Raw genomic sequence first — 6,000 nt, 5'->3', positions numbered from 1 at the left:
GTTGAAGATATGATACTATTGGTCTCAGGTCCTATATTATCTATATCGTCTATACTAGATACCATTGGTATGTTTGGTTCCTTCGCTGGTTACAGGATCAATATAGATAAATCTGAAATACTGTTCTTTATTAACCATTATTCTAATCCCGAGATTTGTGATGCTTTGTCCAAATTTTATATAGTGAAAGACAAGTTAAAGTATTTGAATATATATATAAATATATATATATATATATATATATATATATATATATATATATATATATATATTCCTGCTCAACTTTGGAGCCTGTATAAACATAATTATCCGCATATAATCAAAGCAATTTCGGCCAAACTGAGCTCTTGGAGGGATGTAAACCTTTGTATGCTGGGCAGAAATGCGGTCATGAAAACCACATTGTTCCCCAAACTCACTTATCCTTTGCAAATACTCCCTGTAGGGTTGAACACAACAGATGCCGCACATTGTACTAAACCAGTGATGGGCACACTTTTTCAGGAGCGGGCCAAATAAAAAAGAAAAACTTTAGGCGGGCCAATATAAATTTATTAAAAAACTTAAATATCAAAATATATAATACAAATTTTTTGAATGGGACGGGAGGGTGTTATATAGCAGTGTTACCTCTATAAGTGCAGCGATCGTACAGACACAGCACTTATTTCAGCAGGTTGTTGCAGATCCGTCTTTCTGGTGAGCCACTAACTGACAACACAGCAGCCAATCGAAATCCGCCTTAGTATATGGCCCAGCCCATCTCTTCTCACCTGACTTTCAGCCATTAGGGGGCGGGCAGGTGTTTCAGTGATTGACATACAAAGTGTCCTTTTAGGAAGGAGGATGGAGTGTAATGGAGGAAATAGCTGGGAAGGCATAAAAATGAAGGTTCTGACACACAGGGTCGGCCCTAATAATTTTATGCATATTTTAATGAAATTTTTTAAAATATTGGCGGGCCGGATAGAACCTCTAAGTGGGCCGGATCTGGCCCGCGGGCCGTAGTTTGCCCATCACTGTACTAAACTGTTCTCCAGGTTTCTCTGGAAATATTGTAAACCCAGAATTGCCAAAACCTGATTGTATCTGGATAGACAGCAGGGTGGAATTGGCTTTCCAGATGTGATGGCTTTTTCATGGTCCGCTTTGTTCAGATATGTCTCTGGCTGATTATTACAACAGTCCTTTTTTGTTAATCTAGACCTGGAGAATGAACATTTTGTCTCGTATTTTTTGCGACCATATTACACCCACACCTCCTTCCTCCTCTGTTTTATTCTGGGACACATATCGCGCATGGCACACGATTAAAAGGAAATTAGACAGAGTTTCCAATATCACTAAATACAACACCATTTGGGGCAATCCCACTTTTGAACCGGGAATAACCAACAAGAATTTCTTGAAGTAGAGGGATAAGGGGGTTTCTTCTATTAGGCATGTGTTTGATCCAGGAGGATCTTTGTACTCATTTCAGCAACTATTCCAGAAACACTCTTTAGATAATAAACAATTCTACATGTATTTACTAGTTTGTCATTTCATCATGACCATGACACTTAATAAAGCCAAATGGCCAGATTCAGACAAACTAGATAGTTTATAACATTTTCTCAGGACCAACAAGTTTAGAATCGTTGTACCAGGATCTCCTATACTGTGATAGTTCTAGACTCTGGAACAACACACTCCCACTGGAGTCGCGATATCCCTTCATTAACGAATCTAGATACTTTACTGAAGTATCAAGACAAAACTCTAAAATGTTTAACCTCAGCAAAACTACAAGAGGTACATATCAAAGTGTTACACCGAGCTTATATATCACAATCACAGAGAAAACATTTCATATCAGAGGAGAAAGGTTTATACCCGAAATGTAAGCAAAGCCTAGTCACCTTTTATCATAATTTTTGGGAGTGCAGAAAAATATCTCGCTTTTTGAACAAAATATTGGCTTTCCTGAACTCTGTTTTTAAGATCACACTATACAGGGATCCCATGCAATTACTATGTTGTAACTTAACACCTGAAAAGGTAGTTTGCCTTCTGTTTATGTTATACCACTTTTAACAGTAGTATTGACAGTGGCACAAAAAAGCAATTCCACACAACCTGACCTCTTCTTCTCCAGTCTTAAAAGATGTACAATTCGAATTACTAGAACTCCTCTTCTTTGGTAGACGTGCAGCCTTCACAGACATTGAGAAAGGAGTACTTAAATTCTATTCCAAATGGGGTCCCTATATGGAGTCGTTGCCAAAGTCCAAACAGGATGAAATTCTCAAAGTATTTGAATCTACTAATTGGTCCTGTCGAAGTCGTTTAATTGGATGAACGAGAGTATATTGGTGTAATATTGTTTTGCCGTGCAATTGCGATCCGTACGCCACGTAACACGTGGCGTGATGCGATCGCACGGTAAAATACGCACGCACACACTCGCATTACAACATTTAGTTATTTATATAATTCATATTCATATTGGTTTCGTTACACTGTAATTTATGAGCAGATAATATTTGGTTTATTAGTAGTATATATATAAATATATATATATAATGATTATACGTACACTTCAGTGATATGTATAGTTCAGGTTGTGGGAAAGGTGGCATGTCTGGTATCATACTGAAACCCTATTCATCAGCAGCTGTCCGGTGCAGTCGGCGAAGAGATCGCACATTGCATACTCTAGTTATTGATATTAGGGAATAAACCTTTTGTATGATGCTGGCTATGAAAGGAGAAGACCCCCTGGAGAGACGACCCCCACCTTTGGATTCCTTAGATTGAATCAGCCTATGACCTGTTTACCCTGGACCCACCCAACGTCTGGACCTATAGAAACAATCAACGTCATCTCTATTGTTCACTGTGTAACACTGTACTGTATATAATCATAGCTGCACTCCCCCTGGCTCACAGTCAACTCTGACACAGTATTCTAACAGATATACTGTCCACCGGGTCCCGTGGGTGCGCAGCGAGCGCATGCGATAGCATCGGTATGTATTTTATCTTTTGGTATTGGCTGTACGGTACTGTATCATAATATAATAATGTATTGAATTGTTCACTATTTACATCTGCTAAAATAAATCACTTTGTGCTTTGGAAACACATACAATTGATTGGGCAATGCTTATTTGAAAACGATAGAATTACTTTAATAATTTGGGGGCTCATGAGTTTAGGAGTTACGTTATCGGCAGGTATGCAACGCTTATGGTATTCGGTTCCTCAACAAAGGGTGGATTGACGGACGCGTCGCATAACGGGAAAGAACGCAATGTGTTTAAGACCTGTGGTTCACTTTGTGTTGCGAAACCGAATGTCTGTTGTTGCATAGACTGAAGGAACGCTAATTTGAATCTAGGGACAAGAAAGAAAAGTGTTTCTTTTTATTGTCGTTTTACGTTTTAAAGTGTACTGCATTGCCTAGTGTATGTGTACTTCCTGCCTTGCGTATGTGTACTTCCGGTAATATTGCCACGTGGTTAAACAATCGTTTTGATAGTTGTTATACATGCATAATATAATCAGTTGTTACCTCTGGAACATTATTACTGTTGTTGGGAACTTTTAATTTTCTGCGCAGAAAAGGTGTATAGTGTGTGATTTTGTAACGTAGATACACTGTTTATTATTCATTGTGCTCAGTTGCTGTCTGACGAGGCGGATTGCCCAACTGAAGGACGGTATACAGGGCAGGTATACCGAATGTGAAAACGTGGTTTTCGCAAAGCGCTACCAAAAGATCGCAAGGTTTGCTAATAATTAGTATTGGTAGGCTGTGCGATCTAACCGCACGACAACCATCAGTGCGAATTGGTGAAGCAGCTAGGAGGAATTATGTTGGAAAGGCTGGTTGATTGTATCGACTTTGTTCTCCCAGTTATAATAAACTCAATAGATTTTTGTGGTTTAGCCAGGGCATCGAGGAGCTGATAGCCCTTGGGTCCCACAGTGATAGTTTCTGTATTAGGGGTCCTTGTCTAAGACAAGAGGAAGCGAGTGGACGCGGCTTGTAGCAAATATGTCCACAGGCCAGTAAAATATCTCTAGCGGTAGATTGCGGGTGACAAAGTGTTGAGAGTAGTGGCAGGATATTATATTTCTGGAACCCTATTTTGTGGCAGGATATTGTGATATTTCTGGAACCCTATTTTGTGGCAGGATATTGTGATATTTCTGGGACCCTATTGTTCAACATGGGTGCTAAGCATACGCTAGAGATGGCCAATATACTGCCTAAAGAAGGCCTTATTGATTCAGCGAGATTTCTCATGTGTAAAAAATATGGTGCATACGCAACTGTGTATTGTGACACGTGGGTCAAGATGACCAAAGATTGTGATAGGCCTTTCCTAACAATAGGGAGTTTTAATGCAGAGGTACTAAATAACGTAAAACATAAAGTACGGTTGATTAAGTCAACAAAAGTGAGAAATGCACATAATGATTGTTTAAAATCGTGGCAAATGGAAGGTAACACGTGGCAGAGCAGCGAATGCACAGCAGAAGTGAGTGTATCAAAAAACGCGTGTTCAGCGGAAGTAAGCGTACCGGAAACAAGCATTCCGGAAGTGTGCACTGCCATTCGTGGCGAACTGAGCGCAAACACGCCCCCAATAAATTCGGTCGGGGCGGGAAGTTCAGCCAATACCAAAAATGTGAAAACTGTAACTAGTAACTTGTATGTTGTTTTAAGTAATGTTAAAAGTAATGTTTCAGAACAAGGAAAGGGAACGGTTCCACCAGAAGGGGCAGCGGCTGAAAGTGGTGAGAATAATGTAAAGGTTATCACAGGGGGAGACATCCATTGTACCGCAGCAGCAATTTCAACAACTAGTTCAGAGCATAGTGATTTGGTAGACTTACATCCTGTCTGCACAACAGCAGTTCCCAATGGGAAGGCGGACAGAGATGATGAAGTTCCCTTAAAACATGTAGCAAAGCATGATCCATACACTAGGTCTGAAACATTTTCAATTTTGTCTGATTTCCCTGATCCTAGGAAAGATTTGACCAAATGTCAGCAGTTTATTAGATATTATGGTAATGCGTACGAGCCAACTAATAACGATTGGCGAGTATTATTAAAGACCTGTCTTCCTCTCAATACTGATATACAAAAGTTCATTAAGGATTGTATGTTGGAGGAGGATGCATCCTTAACCGAGGATGATAATCAGGACAATATTAGACATATAATCACACAGTTGGCCATATATTTTCCAGTGATAGTGGACTGGAGTAAAATTTTTACTATCAAGCAAAAAGATAGTGAAAATGCAACAGACTATTTTTGCAGAGCTCTAATAGCAATGGGCAAATATACTGGGGTACCAGACATAAAGGATAATGTACACTACAGGGAGGTTGCTGTTTCAGTTCTAATGGATGGCCTCAGGGAAAACTTGAAAAGAAGGGTGCAAACTTTATTACCAAACTGGAAAGGAATCACTGTAAGTGCTCTCAGGGAGTCAGTTATAGGACATGATAAAAGTATAAATGAACAGAAAGAGACACTAAGTAATAGGGTAATGATGGTAAGTATCCCAGCACTAGAGGGACTGCACACACGACCACCAGCATACAACCCACATAACAGGAAACCCAGAATAGTGAGATATTACAATTGCAGAGAAGAAGGACACATTAGGAGAGATTGTAAAAAGGAAGAGAAACAACATGAGTTGAGGAAGTGTTTTCAATGCAATAAAATAGGACACCTAGCAAAATATTGTGCAGACATGACAGGGACGTGCTTCTACTGCCGTAAGAAAGGACACATGAGTAGGAGCTGTGTAGAGAGAAGAATGGATACCTGGGTTGGAAATCACATAGACATCAACAAAGGAGGCGTACACTTCTCTCAGAGGTTCCCCTACAATTGATTGCACACTCTGTAACAACTAATATTCTGGGGGAGAAATATAGCCGACTCTAGAGTTAATCTGTGGTAAGTATTAATGTGCAAAATGTAGAAAG

The sequence above is a fragment of the Mixophyes fleayi genome, chromosome 2 (genome assembly GCF_038048845.1).
Source record: "Mixophyes fleayi isolate aMixFle1 chromosome 2, aMixFle1.hap1, whole genome shotgun sequence".
Lineage (NCBI taxonomy): Eukaryota > Metazoa > Chordata > Amphibia > Anura > Limnodynastidae > Mixophyes > Mixophyes fleayi.
Note: the sequence above shows the minus strand (reverse complement) of the source record.